Source organism: Microtus ochrogaster, unplaced genomic scaffold (assembly GCF_000317375.1).
Source record: "Microtus ochrogaster isolate Prairie Vole_2 unplaced genomic scaffold, MicOch1.0 UNK60, whole genome shotgun sequence".
NCBI classification, from domain to species: Eukaryota; Metazoa; Chordata; class Mammalia; order Rodentia; family Cricetidae; genus Microtus; species Microtus ochrogaster.
The window spans coordinates 1,163,512-1,183,775 of NW_004949158.1; the positions used below are offsets into that span (position 1 = coordinate 1,163,512).

At 45.7% G+C, this 20,264-nt stretch overlaps 1 protein-coding gene across 3 annotated transcripts in view; it reads right to left on the minus strand.

Annotated features, from left to right (window-relative positions):
• Positions 1-15,717, minus strand: part of Cttnbp2nl (CTTNBP2 N-terminal like) — a 48,977-nt gene extending 33,260 nt beyond the window's left edge. Inside the window, exons 1-2 of one of the 3 annotated variants that reach the window (XM_005369778.2) lie at positions 15,669-15,717; positions 2,430-2,551 (exon numbers count right to left, since the gene is read on the minus strand). The gene's annotated coding sequence lies outside the window, so the exon portion shown is untranslated. Of the gene's footprint in view, positions 1-2,429; positions 2,552-4,041; positions 4,130-4,222; positions 4,404-15,668 lie in introns of those variants that run through there. The other 2 variants (XM_013354692.2, XM_026777369.1) reach the window with 2 other exon arrangements.
• Positions 15,718-20,264: the final 4,547 nt, after the last annotated feature.

Sequence of the window (20,264 nt, forward strand, 5' to 3'; positions counted from 1 at the left end):
GTGTTTTACTCTCTGGCACTGTGCACTGTCAGTGGCCCCCCGTGTTTTACTCTCTGGCACTGTGCACTCTCTGTGGCCCCCTGTGTTTTACTGTGTTTTACTCTCTGGCACTGTGCACTGTCAGTGGCCCCATGTGTTTTACTCACTGGCACTCGACTTGTAGTCATAGTTTTAGACCTCTAAACAAAAATATTTAAAGACTCCAAAAATATTGAAGAAAAGGGAGTAACAAGAGCAGTCATTGAGGGTGTTGCTGCTGCCTGGCCTGGGTGCTTGTCTGGCCGTTGCTCTGCTCTGCTCCTTTGGTACTGTGGTGTGCCTTCTTTGCATCGAGGGAAGAGGAAGAGCATGGAAGGATCTCCTTCTACCTTCTGATCTTGGGGAGGGAAGCAAGAGTATGAAACCAGGGGAAGGAGCCTGCACTGCTCAGTGGTGTTAATTCCTCACCCAGCTTCACTCCTAGCGCCCTGGGGGGTGTGGTCAGGACTGTGGAGGGGCAGCTCGTCCAACGCCTTCTTTAGGTCTGTTTGAGACCGAAACCACCAGGGAGATAGCTCAGGGCTTAGGAGTGCTTGTTGCACAGCTGGGTGTGGTGGCAAGTGCCTTCAATCCCCAAGTTCAGGAGACAGAGGCCAGGCCAAACTCTGTGAGCTCAAGGTCAGGGGAAAATACGAGTGTTTGTTGTTCTTTTACAGAACCTGAGCTTGGTGGGTGACAACTACAGGTTAACTCCAGCCTCAGGGGATTTGATGCTCTCGTCTGACCTTTAATGGCACCCACACTCGGGCGCACATAGCACAGATGTACATATATACATAAATAATAAAACAAGTCAAAAATAATAATTACTCAATCAGGACCATTGAGATGGTTCATTGAATAAAATCACTTGCTGCCCAAGCCTGATGACCTAGGTTTGATCCCTGGAACGGAAGGTAAAGGAGAAAGCTGGCTCCTGAATGTTGCTGCCTGACTTCCCTGTGCACGCCATGGCACGCGCGTTGCCCTCCCCACATCCGCACAAAATAAGGAGTAGGTAAGCTATTAAATTTTTATTTAAAGTCATTGATCGAGGTGTAGTGCTTTATGCTTGTACTCTGAGCACCGGAGAGGCCGAGACAGGAAGACTGCTTGTTGTCAGTTCAAGGCTAGTCTGGACTTCAGAGAAAGACCCTATCTCAAAAAAAAAAAAAAAAAAGAAAAGGAAAAAACAAGGAAGGAACTTGGTCCTTGAAACAGCTCTGGCCGTCTTCCAGTAAAGCTTTCTAAAGCCCCACCGCCCTGTCCATCTGGAGGAGGAAGTCTCCCAGTCATTCAAATAGGAAGATGCAGACCTGGCACTGGCCTCAAAGACTTGGGTTCTTTGTTGTGCCCTATGTCGCTTAAGGCAGGACTGATAGACAGGTTTATTAATTGTTGGGGGTTTCTAATTGAGATTGTGTTCTTTGTCGTCATCCCCCCCAACAGTAACTTATGGCACATAGTCTTTAATGCTACTGTGAGCCTCACTGGACCTCACTAACAGGAAGTTAGCATTTAGAGCTGAGGTTATGTTGAGGACTACATGCTAGAACGTGCTCTGGTGACACACTGAAGTACACATCTGTGCATGGTCTCCGTCACTTGAGCACAGCAGCCCTGAAGGCGAGTGAGTGGCTTCTCTGAGTGCCTCTGAGCTTTCAATTGAAGAATAAGGATAGTATATGAATTCACCGTGTTGCTGTCACTCCAAAGAAAAGCCATGGCAGTTACAGTTGAGGTATAAAATGGAAGGAAGGTAGTGTGCGTCCTCCCTTGGAAGCTGCGGAGTCGTGTGCAGTGTTCCCGGGAAGGAGACCCTTCATGGCTGGTAGAACCACTGCCTTCTACCTGCGTGTGTTCCGAGGCAGTAGCTAGAGTTGGTGCCACACTATTTAGCAGATCCTTGGAGAAATGTGAGCTTGTTAAACAGGTTGACTGAAAACACCTCTTAGAACTGGTAAACACTCAGCAAAGTAGGAGAATACAAAACCAGTAGAAAACAGCACCTTTCCCATGTGCCCGTGGCAAACACCATGAGAAAGGACTCAGGAGATCAGCCCTATTCACAGTAGCTTCAAAAAACGGGTAAAACTAAAATGCCTGGGAGTAAACCTAGCCGGGAAGTAAACTATTTCTACAGGGAAAGTGCTGGAACACTGAAGAATAACTGAAGACGACTCTGGAAGATAGACAGATCTTGTGTGTTCATGGGTTGGCAGAGTTGATATCATGAGAATGACTCTTACCGAAAGCAATTTACAGAATCAATGCAATTGCCACCAAAATTCTATTCTCAATATACATTATAATCTTCTTACCATAAAATCTTGTCTGAATTAGAGACATCCAAGCTGCATTATGATTTAGTACGGCAGTGGTGAATCTGTGGGTGGAGAGGTGACACTGACCTGGTATTGGTGGCTGCACTTGCGTCCTCTGGAACAAAGTCTTAGAGATTTCCTTCAGTCAAAATTTTGGAAAATTGACAGATATTTAAAATGCCGTCAGCATGGTAGAAAAGTGTCCAACACTGCAAAACAAGAAGTTCACTGTCTTTGAGACCACACTATGAACAGTGTAGTGAGCCCCATTGGTGGCCAATAGGACCACAGCTGGTAAGGTCTGATGGCTCCAGGCTGCTAATGTAATCATGGAGGGTGGGAGCTAATGAAACCCGCCCCCCTTTTCTTCTAAGACAGGGGCTTGCTACAGAGCCTGGGGGACCTCAAACTCCGATGCTGATCCTCTCGCTTCAGCCTCTGGCATCCAGAATCTCTTCTGATGTCCAGGGCCACTCTAAGGACTAACTCGTCAAGGGCATTGGATACTCACTTTCCCTGGATCGACAAAAGCCTGAGCAACAGACAGTATGAGTCACGCACGATGCCACAATGCACTCAGAACATAATCACAACCAAAATGTTCCACCTGCCAAATCTGTGTAAGAAAACGTCTCATCTCACTTCCTGACAACCACAAAGAAACAAACCAAGCTGTGACCTTTCCCACTGTTTACAAGGATGACCAAACACTGCCAGCTTCTATTTTCCCATCATGTCTACACATTAAATGCTGACTTACAAACAAATGGTTTTGCTTATATTTCCCCAATGGTACTAAGCTATAGTTAAAAAAAAAAAAAGATACACACACCCCTCAATATGCAAGAAGTGAAATTGACCAGAGAAAAAACGGGGCACTGGGAAAGGAGTGGAGTCAGAAAAGGGAGGGTAGGAGGATAGGGGAATGGGGACATAGGGAGTCAGGCTCAACACATAATATATACATGTATGAAAACTTGAAAAAAATGAAATAAAAAACCCAAGAAGAAAAAGGAAATGGGGATCTTTAATTTTATTCAATTTATTCCAATTTATTTACTGAGTCAACAGTTAAACTCTGAACCTCCCAAGTTAGAAGAGAAAGTTTGGGTCTATCACACAGTCAAGAGTAGAAGACCAATAGCACGCAGGCAAACACTAACTAAGCTATTCCAGCAATTTCTACCAGTATATGGACAGAATTACATAGCTCAAGGTTTTCAGAAATAGGCTGTCACTCATTTGAATCATTGTTGCCAGGTTTTGGGTGCATATGCCACGCTATACTACAGGCTATCGGCTGCTCTGTTTTCCAAGTGAGCTGTTACTTGTCACTGACACCATCCATGAAGTGACTTTGAAAGACAGGATCATGCCAACCAGATGCCCAGCTTGTTCTTTCCAGCAGACCCCTCCAAGGCCCAGTCTGCCCGAGTTTACCCCCACTCTGTCTAAGGAATGCGAGAGCCTATGAATCGGAAAGAAAAACCACTTGTGCACATGTTGTCTGGACAGATTCCAGTGCCGGCTGACAGTGCACTAAACTTCAGAGTTTTCTTAATAAAAATACATAGAAACACACACAATAAAAATGTTACAAGTATTTCAATGCCCTGCAAAAATAAGCCCACTTAAAGACTAAGCATGAGACTTTATTTACGTTACGGTAGGTGATTTCAAACAAGCTTGCTCAGCATACCTGTCACAGGCTCCTTCCGGCTTCTCCAGCTAACAGCCGAGATTGTGAGTCTTCACTAAACAGACTTCTCTCTTTTGTTTTTTCCTGTCTGTCTTTTGAGGCAGTCTTACTACATAGCCCAGGCCGGTCTGGAACTCACTATGTAAAACAGGCTAGTCTTGAACTCAAAAGATCCACCTACCTCTGCCTCCCGAGTGCATGCAGGCCTCCTTTTCCTTTTAGAGATGGGGTCTTGCTATGAATTTACCCCTTTGCTTTAACTCCTCAAGCACTGAGACTAAAGGTGTGTCTGGCCTAAATGTGACAACAATCAGGAGGAGTTATGGGTATTAGGGAGGAGGGAGTGCTACACCCTCGTTCACACACCCAAACAGCCTCCTAGACTGCCCTGCTGATTCTGCCTGGGAAATACATTGCTGCGATCTGCTCACTTTGTTCCCAACCTTCCTGTCTCTGAGGAACACCAAAGCTCCGCTCATTCTGGTTCTCACTGGTTTCCTGCTTCTCGACGAGGCCTGCGCCCTGGAACTGAACTAATTTTGTAGGACAACAGGCACAACTGCCCTTTTACCACAGAGAGGCGAGGTGGCAGAAAAAGAAACACCCCAAACAGCTTTTACAGCCCTGTAAGTAACAAGGCAGGGCAGGGCGGGGCAGGGCGGAGCACAGGTAAAATGTTTGTGTCTAGTATCTGGGTGTATCAAGGGAAGGTTTACTCTCTAAGTAGTTAGTAATAAGGAACATGGATTAAAAAAAAATCAACATTTTAGATGAGTCTTAGTTCTTGACAGTGTGACCTCAAAAACAAAAAAAGAAAAAGAAAAAAGAACAACTCAATTTTCTAAAAATTCAGTTATTTTACTAGGAGATCATTTTGTTATACACTCAAATAATCCAATTTAAATAACTCATACTTGGGCTAAAACTGCCTCATAGGCCATTCAATGTGATTTTAGAATCAGTAATTAGATATGACCGGATATATAAAATAAATTTGTTCCAATTATGTAGCTTCAAATATATTTGCATTAAACCAAAATATGGGTCAGTTACTTCTTAAAACTCAAAGAGATAATACACAAACATAGGCACTTTGAATCTGTCCACTAAACAGTACACTACTTTAAAAATCCAGTGTACACCCGGGCATGGCTGTGCAGACCTATTATCCCAGCACCTGGGAAGTGGGAGGCAGGAGGATAAAACATTCAAGGCCAGCCTGGGCATGACCGCCTACTGGAGTCAAGGCCTGCCTACATTAACCCAGACCTTTCTAGAAACAAAATTAAAAATCAAAACCAAACTAAACCAAACCAAATAACAGAAAACCAGTATACATGAGATATTAAGAAAATGAACATGAAATACTGTTTAAAGCTATCAAACCTAAATGTGGGCACAGACACACGGTTAGGAGGTGAAAAGTACTGGCATGTTAGACTATGTCAAAAGATTAAAAACTTCTGCTCCTCTCTGGTAAGACAGTAACAATTCTCTAAACGGTTCCGCCCCCTTTTAATGTGTTTTAGGACCTGAACAGGGAAGAAATCATGTCAACATGCTTTAACAAAACGATTTTCTGATTTGTTTTAAAAAGCGGTTTTTAGAAGCTGGGCAGTGGTGGTGCATGCCTTTAATCCCAACACTCGGGAGGCAAAGGAAGGCAGATCTCTGCGAATTCGAGGCCAGCCTGGTCTACAAGAGCTTGTTCCAGGACAGGCATCAAAGCTACAGAGAAGCCCTGTCTCAAAATACCCCCCCCCCCAAAGCGTTTAAAAATTTCTAACGTCAAGGTGCAAAATACAATTTCATTTTAAACTATTACGTAATATAAACTTAATTAACCATACTATAAACCAAGCTTTTTTTCAGCTGAAGATATCATTACAAGACTATTTCCATTCCTATATGTTAATGGGCTGAGCCCTTACTCCACACTCCTGTTGACTCTTACATCCAGCCTCTGAGAATGTGATTACACCTGAAGACACAAGGAACGCTCCCCCTCCCCCGCCTTCCTTTTTTCTTTTTCTCCAGGACTGGTGGTTGAACCTGGGGCCTTGAACTTGTTAGGCAAGTGCTGGACCAGTGAGCCATTTTCCAGCCCCAGAGACTTGAGAGAGGCAATTAAGGTAAAATGAGGTCACCACTGCGTGCAGCATTAGAGTAAGAGGCGTGAGCACTCCGTCCTAAATGAGATGTCTATCAAACCTCTCCCCACAGGCTCCGCGATCCACGTGGGCAGACATGAGGCAGAGGTGAGGAAGACTCCAAGGCAACAGTCATCAGACCCAACAGGACTGATTAACAAGACTAACAGACTCCAGGAGCACCTCAAGACCTGTGCAGGTTCAAGCAGGAGAAAATTTCGGCATGGAGAAAGGAAAGTGGACACAGGTCCCATTCCCGGTCTTTTTAGATATTTGCAATTGACACCTGATGTGGGGGGAGGGGAAAGAAAATGTTTTCTCCAATGGAGTGTCACTTGTTACAACAGCCATACCCCAGGGCAGGCCCAGGAATATTATCACAGAAGTCACACCCCTCAACAACACACCACTGCAATCCCAGTTAAAAACGGCCAAGTTGAGGCACTGTGGCTGAAGGACTTGCTCAGTCTCATAGCCAGTATGTGGAAGAAAAGGGATTTGAACCCAGTAAACCTGACTCCAGGGTTTTCTTGAAAACCACTATTTGCCGGGCGGTGGTGGCGCACGCCTTTAATCCCAGCACTCGGGAGGCAGAGGCAGGCGGATCTCTGTGAGTTCGAGACCAGCCTGGTCTACAAGAGCTAGTTCCAGGACAGGCTCCAAAACCACAGAGAAACCCTGTCACGAAAAACCAAAAAAAAAAAAAAAAACCACTATTCACAGCTAATCTCACTTTATGAGCCTTAGGTGATGGGGCCTCAAAAATAATCTAATTCAGCCCCTCATTTACAAACAAGGACTGAGCATACGGCACAGCTAAAGAGAACCAGGTCTAGCACTGCGCATTACAATTTATTATATTTACTTATTTGTTGTGTGTGCGCACGTGCACGTGCACATGCCATGGCATCAGTGTGGAGTTCTGAAGACAACCTGCCAGAAATGGTTCTTTAACATGTTGGGCCCAGGACTGACCGCAGCAAATGTCCTTACCCACTGGGCCATCCTGCTAGCCCTACTTACTCATCTCTGAAATCTCCTCTACCTCGCTCTTTCGGACACTGTGATTAAGTTTTGGTTTGGTTCTTAGGGTCTTCTGTGTGTGTGTCTGTGCGTCTGTCTCTCTCGTTATTTCTCTGACATGTTGTCAGCAGGAGTACATGTGCACTGAGGAGCAGCTGTCTGTAAACAAGCATCTCTCCGTCTGTTTGAGGATGCCAAGACAAAGCTATCAACAACAGGCCTTCTGACTGGGCATGGGTGCACAGCTGTAATCCCAGCATGCAGGAGGCTGAGGAAAGAGGATTTCTACAAGTTCAAGGCAAGCCAGGACTACATAGTAAGACCCAGCTTCAAAAACAAAACAAGAAGCCAGGTCTGTTTACCTGAGTATCTGTTCACACCCTTTCACTTTTCTCGCCCACAGAAGACCACATAATTTTAGTTTCTGGAACACCCGGGTGTGAATGAAAATTATTAAGTTTTTTTTTTCTTTTTTGGATTTTTTGAGACAGGGTTTCTCCGTAGCTTTTGGTTCCTGTCCTGGAACTAAAAATTATTAAGTTTTAACAAAACATTTTTCATTGAAATTTTAAGAAAAGACACATATCTTTAAACATCAGATTATCAGAATTTGGTTTTCATACTTGCTAGTTAGTTTAAATGAAATTATAACAAGATTCTAGTCTAACTTGTCTATTTTAGCTATCAGAGTCCCCCAAAATTCCACTCTTCTGACAAAACCAGAACAAGGGAACAATGGTTGTGTAGGTTGATTTCATTTTCAGTAAGATGTTTCATGGGTCACAATTCTTGAGGCGGCCTGGATGGAAAAACCCTCAGTAGCTGCAGGAGATGAAGTCACCAGCTCCATGGGGATTGCAGAGACACACCAGCAGTTTGGAGGACTAACTGCCACAGTCACGTTGTCTGAACTGTGCTCGTGCCTTTCCCTGGACTCTGAAAACCTCCACACGAGCCTAGTTTTAACAATCTGTTGCCACCTGACTATTATGAGCAAGCAGCAATGTCTTCTGCTCCAGTCCTTCAGGGGAAATCATCCTCATGGGAGACAGTGCTCTGAACCGGAGAGAGAGCATGGACTTTGGAGCCTGACAACTGGGGTTTCAAGCTGCCTCTGGTCCATTTACCATCTGAGCTGTAGCTCTTCATGTAGAAAACAGGATGACATACATTCTAGCAGGAGGCTGTGTGGACTCCATGAACTAGTGCCTGTGGCTGTCAGTTCTCACTTTGCATCAAAGAACATCCAAGTCCAACTACTGCTGTAATTTAAAAAAAGATGCACGGGAGAGAAAGGTGCCATGGGATGGACCTCAGGTGGAGGGTTTTTTTAATTGGGGCAAACTGAATGGGAAAAGGGGGTGACAGGGAAGACTGGTCTCTGGGGACAGAAGAGAAAGAGAGGAGGGAAAAGGAGGGGAGGGGGAGGGACAGACGGATGGGGAGGGGGAGAGAAGGGGAGGGGTGGGAGGTGGGCAGGGCCCTTTTAAAAGGGACCGCATTGAATGAGCACAGGAGGTGCTCTTAGTGGCTACAGCTGAGGATGTATACCCCATGGTCAGGCCAGTACAGATGCCTGAATACTAACACCTACAAGGACAGGACATTATTTTATTTGTTTATTTATTTTTTCCAATAGAACATCACTGTCTATCTTTCACATGTCTAATTTACAGATGAAAATAAATGTATTTATTCTTTAACCCAACTCAGGAGGTTGACCTGCTCCAAGGAGGAGAGGGCATCTCGAGTTCCCAAAAATGTCAGTTTAGGGACATGCCCCACACATGTCTCAGCCTATGATGATAGCTGCACACTACTTGGGAACACGGAAGGACACTCCTCCACCTCCACCAGACCCTTGTGCAGTCTGCAATGGAAAGGAAAAGCGTGTCTCTGCTTCTAGTGAAACTGTACAGCGTTTAAACAAGTTACAGCTTTCAACTTGTAATGGCTGAGAAACAGGGCTGCTAAAGCTATCACAGCTGATTTTGACATTAGACATGTAATAGCCACGAACCCAGCTCTGAACTCGGGAGCAGCTATCCCACTCTATTTTATCAATTCATCCACTTACACATCTGCTTACGGGTTTCGCAATTCTGAACTCTGCGGACAGCTGTTCCGTCTGGTGGAAAGAGGAGGAGGAAGCGGGAGGGATTTACGCACAGTGACTTGGAGACCAATTCCATTTAGGGAGCTTAATGGGGAAATAATCCAAATCCAGCAGAGGTTTAGAGACTGGGTGACCAATGACAATGCGGTCAACAGAAACAGGGATGTTAGAACGGGAACTGGTTTTAGTGGGGAAATGATGACTACAAAATGAGACATGCTGACTAAGAACCAAGCAGCCCCCCAAGAGGAACCAGTGGGAGTCGGCTAGTGTGCTGAGACGCAAGGTCTCAGGAAATGGCTCCTAAAGAAATCTATTTTGGTGTCTTTAAAGACAAGGGGTAAAGCTGACATACAGGACCAGATCTGTGTCCTCAGATACTAAGTCAGTTCAAATGAGACTATAGCCTGGCCTGGTGGCACAGACCCACAATCCCAGCTACTCGCGAGTCCGAGACCAGAGGATCTCAATGTCGAGGACTGTCTGGACTACATAAAGAGTTCAAGCTGGGGCAATTATTTAGTGAAACTTGGTCTCAAATCAAAAAAAAAAAAAAAAAAGGAAGAAAGAAAAATGAGGGGTGGGTACACAGCTCAGGAGCAGAGTGTGTGCCTGCCATGTACACGGTTCTTTTCCCGGGTGGGGTAAAGAATAACTAGACTGCTCTGCTTTCACTCCCGTGTACCCACCAACACCAAGGACTAGCTAGGAGAATCAGCAGCACGGCTTCCCTCACGCCTTCAGTAGCGCTCTTCCTGCCACTTCCCTGCCGCTGTGTTTTCTGTACCTTTTATTCCTTCCTATCTGCAATCCCTATCTATTTCCCTTCTTGTGTGCGCATGTGTGATGCTTGGATGTGTGCAAATGGGCATGCAAGTGGAGGCCAAAGGTCAGCAACAGGTATCTCCTACATTGCTCTCCACCATATTTTCTGAGACAGCTGGTACTTCCTGACTGGCAAGGCTGGCGGGTCGCAAGCCCCAGGGATCCTCTGATCGCCGGTCCCCCAGGGCTGAGCTCACAGGCTTGCAGCAGCACAGGCTGTGCATGAGGGTGCTGCGGGTCAGAACACTGACTCCTCAAGCTTATGCAGTCAAGCACCTAACTGACTGAGCCAACTCCCCAGCCCCTTATGCCTTGTTAAAGCAACTTATTCTCTCTTTCCTTTCTGCCCCTTCCCCCATCTCCTGGGCTCCATACAAGGCCCCATGCTTTTAAATGCCCAATAGGCTAAGAATCTGGAGTCTCAGGGTTTTGTCTCTAAACTCCATCATCTTGTGCTCCCTAATTTTCCCTTTCTAGTTTCTATTAAATTTACTAACAATCGTGAATACATATATATATAGACATATGTATATATACATATATAGTGGCTCTAACAAAATACCTTTACCGGCAAGGCACGCTTAGATGGGACGCTCTGGCTCTGCACTTGACTCATCTTTTGGATCCACTTTTCAAGTAGAGGCCGTCTTATAGTATTCTTTACTTCAAGGACGTCTGAAGTCCTGTCTTCAGTTCCCAAACCCTTCCCTTGCCATCCCCCACAATCATTCTCAATTTCCCTTTCTCGCCCGTTCCTAAAATCTTTCCTTATTTTTGGACTAACAGGGGAGGTAGCCTTCAAAAATAAGGAAAATACTTTAAATCAAAATTATCATTGAAAATCTCTTAAATCTTATAGAAGACACAACCCGTACAGTAAGCACAGCACCCACAAAACCATTTATAAAAGATGCAGGATGGCAGCATTTAAAAAGCAAAGCTTGCCGGGTGGCAGTGGCGCACGCCTTTAATCCCAGCACTCAGGAGGCAGAGGCAGGAGGATCTCTGTGAGTTTGAGGCCAGTCTGGTCTACAAAGCGAGTTCCAGGAGAGTCAGGACTGTTACAAAGAGCACACCCTGTTTCAAAAAAACAGGGACTGGAACTAAACTAAAGATGGTTGTGAGCCTTCCTCTGGGTGCTGGGATTGAACCTGGGTCCTCTGCGAGAGAAACAGTGCTCTTAACCACCGAGCATCTATCTCTTCAGCCCAAATCATACCTATTTACAGACAAATTTAAAACGAAGCCAATCAACAAATACTATTCCACTTCTTGCTTTCTTTTTTGACTAAGGTGGTCTCAAAGGACAGCCCCCTGCCTCAGCCTCCATAGAGCAGAATGTGTGCATGATAAACTTCTCTGACTCAAATGCCAAGTGCTAATAATGACTTTCCTACATGACACACCTTGGTAGGTTCACAGTCAATCTTACATTCCGATGTGTGAACTTATCGAGTTGCCTCATGTAGGAAACAGCCATTGAGAGAGCTCTGAACTAAAAGTTGGCACTTGATTTTCAGTTACTGACTGAAAACATTCAGGAATTAAAAACAGCCTTTAAAAGCAGGCTGGCAAGCCGCTCCTGGGGGCCAACCCCACAGACCACTATCACAATTTTCCTATATAGAAATAATCTCTCTCCCTCATGCCACTGAACATCAGTTCAATGGCAGCCTCTAAGAAATACCACAGAGAGCCAAGAATTCAAGTTCTGGTTAGCAAACCAACTGGCAGCACCGTCAATGTGATTCTGACTTGGCACAAATTCCTAACAGACTAGGGAGATGGTGTTAAGAGTCCCCTGATGTCCTGTGCCGTTGACACACTTAGTGGTAAGTTAAAGCACACAAATTGAGGTTGGAGGTAAAGCTCAGGTGGAAGGGCCGAGGTTCAAGCCCCAGCACAGGGTTAAGAGAAAGGCACAAAAAAAATTAATCAATGAAAAATCCACTAAAGCCGGGCGATGGTGGCGCACGCCTTTAATCCCAGCACTCGGGAGGCAGAGGCAGGCGGATCTCTGTGAGTTCGAGACCAGCCTGGTCTACAAGAGCTAGTTCCAGGACAGGCTCCAAAACCACAGAGAAACCCTGTCTCGAAAAACTAAGAAAAAAAAAATCCACTAAAAAACAATTAAAGGGCCAGGCAGTGGTGGCGCACGCCTTTAATCCCAGCACTCGGGAGGCAGAGGCAGGCAGATCTCTGTGAGTTCTAGGCCAGCCTGGTCTACAAGAGCTAGTGCCAGGACAGGCTCCAAAGACACAGAGAAACCCTGTCTCGAAAAACTAAAAAAAAAAAAAAAAAAAAAAAAAAAAAACAAACCACACACACACACACAAACAACCCACAATTAAAGGAGACCTCTTTTGTAGTTTGGGTTTCTATATATTATATAGTATATTAAACAAGTGCTTTTAACCATACTACAGCCAAAAGCAACTTTAGGAGGAAAGGGTTATGTCATCTTACAATTCTCCAATCACATCCCACCAATGAGGAAAAGCCAGGGCAGGAACTCAAGGCAGGAACCTGGACAGAGGTACTGAGGCAGAGACCACAGAGGAGTGCTACTTCCTGGCTTGCTCAGCCTGATTTCTTACATCACTCAGGCCCCCAGACCCTATGTGACACCACCCACAGTGAGCTGGACCCTCTCATACCCATCATCAATCAATCAAGAAGATGCCGCACAGGCTGTCCCACAGGCTACTCTGGGGGGAGCATTTTCTCAACTGAGATTCCTTCTTCCCAGACGACGTGAGCTTTGTGAAGCTGACGTAAAACTAGCCAGTATACTCAGAAATTAAAATAAAAAATAACCAACAGTTCCTACTGTGTTCTCCAGAATCCACTTCATCCCCATCAGATGAGATTTCTATACATACGTAACTTTACAATGACTACGACTCATCGTGTTTGTAAGTCTGGCTCAAATTTCATAACAGAAGAACAAACAATACCTCACCAGAGATATTTTCCCATAGGAAAGTCAAAATTTTAGTCACTTCAGATATGGCAATTCCCTATCGTATCAGATAAGGAAGAACCAAATTACATGAAGACAAGAAGGCAGATGTTTCAAACTAACAAGATTTGCCATATTTTATCACTTTATGATCTGTCTGGTTTGATCCTTCGGTGAGAGTTTTAAACTAAACTCAGTGTTCATATCAGGCACTGTGGAAGTTACCAAGAGCAGACTTTATGTCCTCAAAGGATAGTTTAATGGAATCCATTAAACACACGCGCGCACACACACACACACACACACACACACACACACACACACACACACAGAGACACAAATTATCTGTACACAACACCTTTCTTCATCTAACATGACCAAAAAAAGACACTGAGAAGGCAAGAGGAAAGAGCTCCACCAGAGTTGAACACAGTAGCGCCAGCTATAATTCCAACACAGGACATGGAAACCCCCCTGGGCTACACACATAGCTTCCAGAAATATGGTGAGACTGAATGCCCCAACCTCAATTTAAAAGAACAAAACCCAAAACAAAACCAAAACACCCTCAGGATGCAAAGGTATATCAGACAGGTCTTTTTTTTATTGTGCCAAAACACAAACAGACTTTATTTTCTTTTCCCTCTCTGTTTATCAAGACCCTGGCAATCACTGCTCCTTGGATTCCTGAAGTCTTCTACCTTAGTTTATTTTCTGTTCTCTCCTCATGTAATAAGATATATCTTTCGGGGATTTCCTGTTCTGCTTCTAGATTTTTTTTTCCCCCTGCTATTGCTGGGATAATGTATCCTTCCCGCCCACAGCAGTAAACTGTGTTTGCTGGAGAGGCCCTGAACACAGTTTCTCCTTTGTGCTTCCTTTCACTACATATCTGGAAACAATCACAGAGCAGATCTGCAAGCCCCCAGAGTGGCTCAGAAACCTTGGAACCTGACTATTCAAAAATAATTACCTTCGGGAAGTCTCCTCAGCGACAACAGCCACTACAATCACCCTCTGTGACTGCAACCCCGCATCTCACAGCTACCAGCTATAAATAACCAGTAGTAACGCGAACTCGAGATTAAACTTTTAAAATGCTAAAAATATGGGAAAATTAATAGGCGGTACTGCGAGCCATACGTGATTACTGGAGATGGGATGACATTAACATCAGGCAAAAGGCATTTGTACTTTACCATTGATGACTTGAGCAAGTCTTCACAGGTACTCCAGAGACACTTAGGTAGTTTTACACAAGCACAGAATTCACCAGGCCTTAATTTACCCTCTCTGAAATTGAAAACTACCTTTTATTTTAATGCTCTAAATTTTGGTTGATGATGTTGGCATGGCAGAATCACACCGCAGGGGTATTTGTTTCCTTTTAGGGTAAAATCCCACTATAAAAGAAGGGCAAGAGAGTACTCAAAGGCCAAAGGACCAGATTAATCATAAACCTAGCCAACTGAACCTGAATTTTGTTCAAATACTTCCTGTCTTTTGTTTCAACCTGCCACACACCTTCAAGGTTAACTGCAGTCTCCCTGAGCAACGGACCAGCCCACTTCAAACTGGGAGATGGGGATTCTTAGTGCAGAGCCATTTATTGACTCCTTAACACCGGTTCATTTGAAAATATGCTATTATTCACTGACTGTCAAACAATACACGCTGCATTCCTACCCACACAAGGCCAACTCTGCTGATAGCTAACACACCCACCTCGCTAGGAAATATGCGGATGCTTTCCAATCGAGTTCTCAGGGAAGAAACCGGGTGGGAAGCAAAACCGAAAGGCAACACAAACCTAAAAACACCCTAAAAGCTGGCTTCTCCCACAAGAACTAGGAGGGTGAAGAAGGTACAAAGGGCGACGGGCAGGAGGTAATGTATGATTTCACCTGCCACATTCTAAAAACGTCCAGAAGCCGGGCAGTTCTCAACACTCGACTAGAGAATACTGGATCCGAGGGGATGCAGGAGCAATGCTGAGCATCAGAGGCTGGGGGATGGGACGGGCTAAAAAAAGGGGGCAAGGCCGCTATGGCTGTTGGAAATGTCTGTCTGGGTCCAGTCTTTTTTCTTTTTTTTTTTCGCTCATCCCTCATAAAGAAAACGCCGTTTTTACCTTATGCAGAACACTAGTCTGGTTCCACCCTTGTGAGAAAGGACAGGTGTGAGAAGGGTTGCCGGAATTCGTGGGGGTCTAATATAGGGGGTGGGGGCTGCAGCCTGGAAGACTAAACCCACCGTCCCTCTCCGAGGCTGGGGCTGGGTACGACGTACAGTGGCGTGAACCGGGACAGGAGGGGACCCCTGCTGAGGGGCGGACGCAAGCGAGAGACAATGAACAGCCGCGAGGACCCCCGAGGATGCCGCGGCGCCTCCTCGGGGAATCCCGGGAGCTGGAGGTGGCGGCCCCGCCCCCTAGAGGACCAGCCCTACCGCGACAGGGGCCGCTGCGGGAAGTCACCCACGCTCCGGGCCACGAGGCTTTCTTGGGGAACCGGCCCCCAGCACAGCCGGGCCCAGAGCCCGCGCTCCGTACCTGGTCTCGGCTCTCCGGGATCCTTCCCCGCCGCCGCCTCCGCCGCCCGCTCCCCATCCCCAGCCTTCCAGGACCCGCCCCCTCATCCGCCGGCGGCAGCGACTGGCAGATGCTTCGGCCAATCGAAGCTTCGTTCTTGCGTCCCTGCCACCAATTCGCGCAGACTGGAGGCGGGGCTTCTCCAAAGTCATCCCAGCTCCTCCCGGGGCCCCAGGATCCCTTTTGTTTGGGAGAGCCGGGCTGGGATTGAACTCGCGTCACTTCCGGGAGGAAGTATCCTCCTCAGACCGGCTGGAGTCTGCGCTCGCTCTGTCCCTCGCCAAGGTTCTACAACTTTCCCCCTCCAAGGAGACTGAGGGGCAGGGCTCTGGGAACACCTTGAAGTTGCTTAATTGGGTTTTTATCCAAAATGTGAATAAGCCAAGTGAGTTTTAGCTTCTGCTTTAGAGTTAATTATCGAAATCCTGGTAACGTGGCTTCTTTGCTCTTTCCTCTTGCACCGGCCTCTGGGTGTGGTGTTGGAAGCAAGGGCGCAAAGATAAAGATGAAGCGCCGGGAGACGACCCTCATAACCACATCACACACCAGGTGCACAGAAGAGTTCTGGTGATGGAGCCCCTGGCCGGAACAAGTACACGGTAGAGGAGGGCGTAAGCCCTGCCGACCTCCCTTTCAGGCCGGAGTCAAATAATTGCAAACCGTGCGTTCTTTTCCCACGCTATGCTTGCTATTTGGGTACACGGGATGCTCTTGTATGTTTGGGTCCCGTCCTATCGTGGGCAATGACGTTTGTATCGAAGCTGAAACAAAGAGCAGTTGGGTGAGAGAATGGCTTTCCTTGTGAACACACGAATGCAGATCTTAGGACAGCAAACCCTAGAAACAGGACCAGATAACCTGCAGGGAAGAGACTGCCCTCCACCTGAGATAAGAGATGTTGGTTTTCGTTTCCGTAGGGTGCACTTCAGCCCACAAGTGATTGAGCTGGATTAATAGCCACATTGTTTTAAAGGACGTGTAACAAGTACATACAAGAAGCCGAATATCTGCCAGCGGTGCTGGCGCACACCTTTAAGCTCAGCACTCACGGATCTCAAGGAGTTCAAGGCCAACCTGGTCAACAACGGAGTTCCAGGACAGGCTCCAAAGGTACACAGAGAAACCCCATCTTGAAAAGCCAATAAATAAATAAACAAATAAATAAAATAAAAAAAGTTGCCTAATATTTAAAAGCGCAAATAATGAATTACTCTGAATACATTATTCCTAATCTTCATAATTAATTTTTTGCAAGAGGAATATTGGAGACTTAGTACACCATAGCCAGCCGTTCTCAATATGTGGAATGCAACCCCTTTGGCAAACCTCTATCTTCAAAAATATTCACATTATGATTCATAACGGTAGCAAAATTACAGTTATGAAGTAGCAACGAAAATAATTTTATGGTTGGGGGTCACCACAACATGAGCAACTGTGTTAAAGGGCCACATTGGGAGGGTTGAGAACCACTGCCTTAGGCAAACACAGTCCTCAAGACAGGTGCAATTTACAGTCTGGTAGCGAGATGCCAGCCTGTATAATCATGATTTAGAGTAAATAAAAAGGTATTTCTCATCATCACAGCTATGTTCCTCCATATAATATTTGTGTCAGTGTTGTGTGAGAAGTCTGTCTTTCCCTGTAAGGTGGTCGTCACTGTGACTAATTTATAATGAGAAGATAGTTAAAATAAAAACCCAAGAGAACCAGAGGAAGGTTATAGTTAGTAGATGGTAAAGAAAATTACAAGAATAAGTAACTCCAAACCTATGCTATATTCTGCTAGCCTTCCCTCCCCCACTCTCACCAGGTGGACCTGTCCAGGGGCATGGGTAGTGAGTGATTCAGAACAAAGGCAGCAACTCCATACCTCCTTGGCCATTACAGGCTTGGGAAGGTCAGGGAGACAGCACGTGTGAATGCTCCAGCACAGCCCAGGTGCTTTTGGAATGGCTAGGTAGGGCATGGAGAACTAGCTTCACAAAGAAAGACAATCCGGTTGGATAGGGTGGTGCACACCTGTAATCCCAACATCTGGGAGGTGGAGGCAGAGGAGAATCAGGAATTCAGGACCTCTCTTAGCTCCATGGTGAGTTGTAGAGCACCCTGGGCTATAGGAGACCTCTCAGAACAGAGCACAGTGTCTGGGGTGGTTAAAAGACACCGTATTCTGTACAGGAATAGTACCACAAGCTTGAAAGGAATCCATTTCCTCCTCCTTCCTTTTGCTTGGCCTGTGGGTATGCGTGGAGGAAGTGTCTCATTGCCAGACAATGAGGCAGATGTGGGACAACAGGCTATTTTTCTGCTCCAGTCTGACTCACTCTAAGATTGGCCCCAGTGAATCAGCTCTCCCGGCCTCCCTCTCCCTCCCTTTGTAGCTATTAATCCACCATCACCCATTCTACTGCAAAGCTGACCTAATGGAAACTACCGTGTGACCCACATCCTCTACAGCAGTGAGCAGCTCCTCTGACTCGCCGGGTTCCTTCAAGCCCATTCCTGAGCGAGTGCAGAAGGGTTCAACAAGGATGAGATCACCCTTGTCTTGTAAGATTCAGAGTCCTGGGAGGGTGTATGGCTTTCAATTTGTCACCCCGGAGGTAGTGAAAAGGCAGGGCTTTTGAGCGGCTGATAACCTTCAGCCTTCAATGGAAGGCTTCAACAGTGCCAGTGAGTTCTGGGATCTTGTGATTCCATATAGAAGGCTTGTAAATAGATTTAGGGTCTTGGTATAGAGAGGGAGAGAATAGGCTCATGATGTCTTAAATAGGTATACCACATTATGTCATGTTTTGGTGTATTGTTTTAGCGGCTTGTCAGCTGATATTTATTAAATGGTTCCAGTGTGTCCGGCAACAACTTTATGTTGTTTGCATGCTGAAAGATTGCAGTTCGGATCAAGTTTTTAATACAATGGCAAACTTTGTAGGTAAATGTTCTAAGTTTCTGTTGCTGGCTTGGGAGGCAATGACAGAGTAAAAGAGGCTAGACTGGAAACGGAGAAAACAACCCGGGATTTGATGCTGCTCTGTCCCAAGCTGTTGTAACAAATCACTAGGGCGTGGATGGCTTAGGTCAACAGAGCACATGCTCTCCCTGTCTGGAGGCTAGAGGCCTGCAAGCGAGCTCTTCTGGGGGCCGGGAAGGCAATCCACCTGTGACTATTGTGTGGCTCCAGGCAGTCTTCGGCACTCCTAGGCTACAGTCACATCACTGCAGACTCTGCTTCCATCACCACCTGGCTGCCTTCCCTTTGTCTCGTGTTCCTACGCGTCCTCCTCTTTCCTAAAGACAGTGGACAGGTGGGAGTTAGAGACTGCTCTGATGTGGCTGTTTCCCCACCCCCAGTTTCTGTATATAGACCATGTTGGCTTGGGAATCATGAATAGGTGGATTTATAAGCATGTACCGCTATGTTTTGCTTATCTTCATGACATTTATTATCTTCATGACATTTGCAAAGACCCTGTTTCCAAACTAGTTCACATTCTGAGATTCTGGGTAGACAGTAACTTCTAGAGGACCAATTCGTACAAATCTAGTTGACAAAGTAATCTTCCCCACTTAATTCTAACTCCACTTTGGTGTTAGCAAGAAAGAAATAGATGGATTATCAAATATCGTTATATGCTGTGATTGTCAAACCATTATTCATTCAGCATTGAATAACTATTAAATTATGTGCCAGGTGCTGTGGACTTAATTTCCAAAAAGTATCTGTGTCAGTACCCTGGGAAGAACATTAATGTCCCTATTTTGAGGATTTGGAAATTGAGCACCAATAGGTCCCCGACTGAGGAATCTTGTGGTCCATACAGAAGTGCACCCTCTTGATTACTATGTTGTGTCCTCTCTCCACCATGCTCACTAGGTTAAAGAAATAGAGAATGCAGCAATGCCCTTTGATTTACAGGGCCAGCGAGATAGCTCAGTGGGCAAAGGCACCTGCTGCCAAGCCTGATGACCCAAGTTCCATTCTTGGAACCCACATGGTGGAAGGAAAGAATGAACTTCTACAGATTGTCCCTTAATTTCTACACCCAAAGCATGGCCATGCACACACACACACACACACACACACACACACACACACACAAATGAATGAATAAAGGCAATGACATTTGTTGATTTATGGGACCTGGAGAGGTGGTGGCTCAGCAGTTAAGAACATGGACTACTTTTCCAGAGGACCAGGATTCCATTCCCAGCAACCACATGGTAGCTCACAACTCCAGTTTCAGGGGAACTGATACCCTCTTCTGGCTTCCCAGGACACCAGACATGCACATGGTGCACAGACATTCATTAAGGTAAAATATTCATACATATAAAAAGTAAAATAAGGGCTGGATGGTTCAGTGGTTAAGCGCACTGGCTGCTCTTCCATAAGTCTTGAGTTCAATTCCCAGCAACCACATGGTGGCTCACTACCATCTACTGTGAGATCTGGTGCCCTCTTCTGACATAAAGAGCATGCCTATACATAAGAGCATGCCTATAAAACAAACAAACAAACAAATAAATCTTTTTAAAAAAGTAAAATAAAACTTT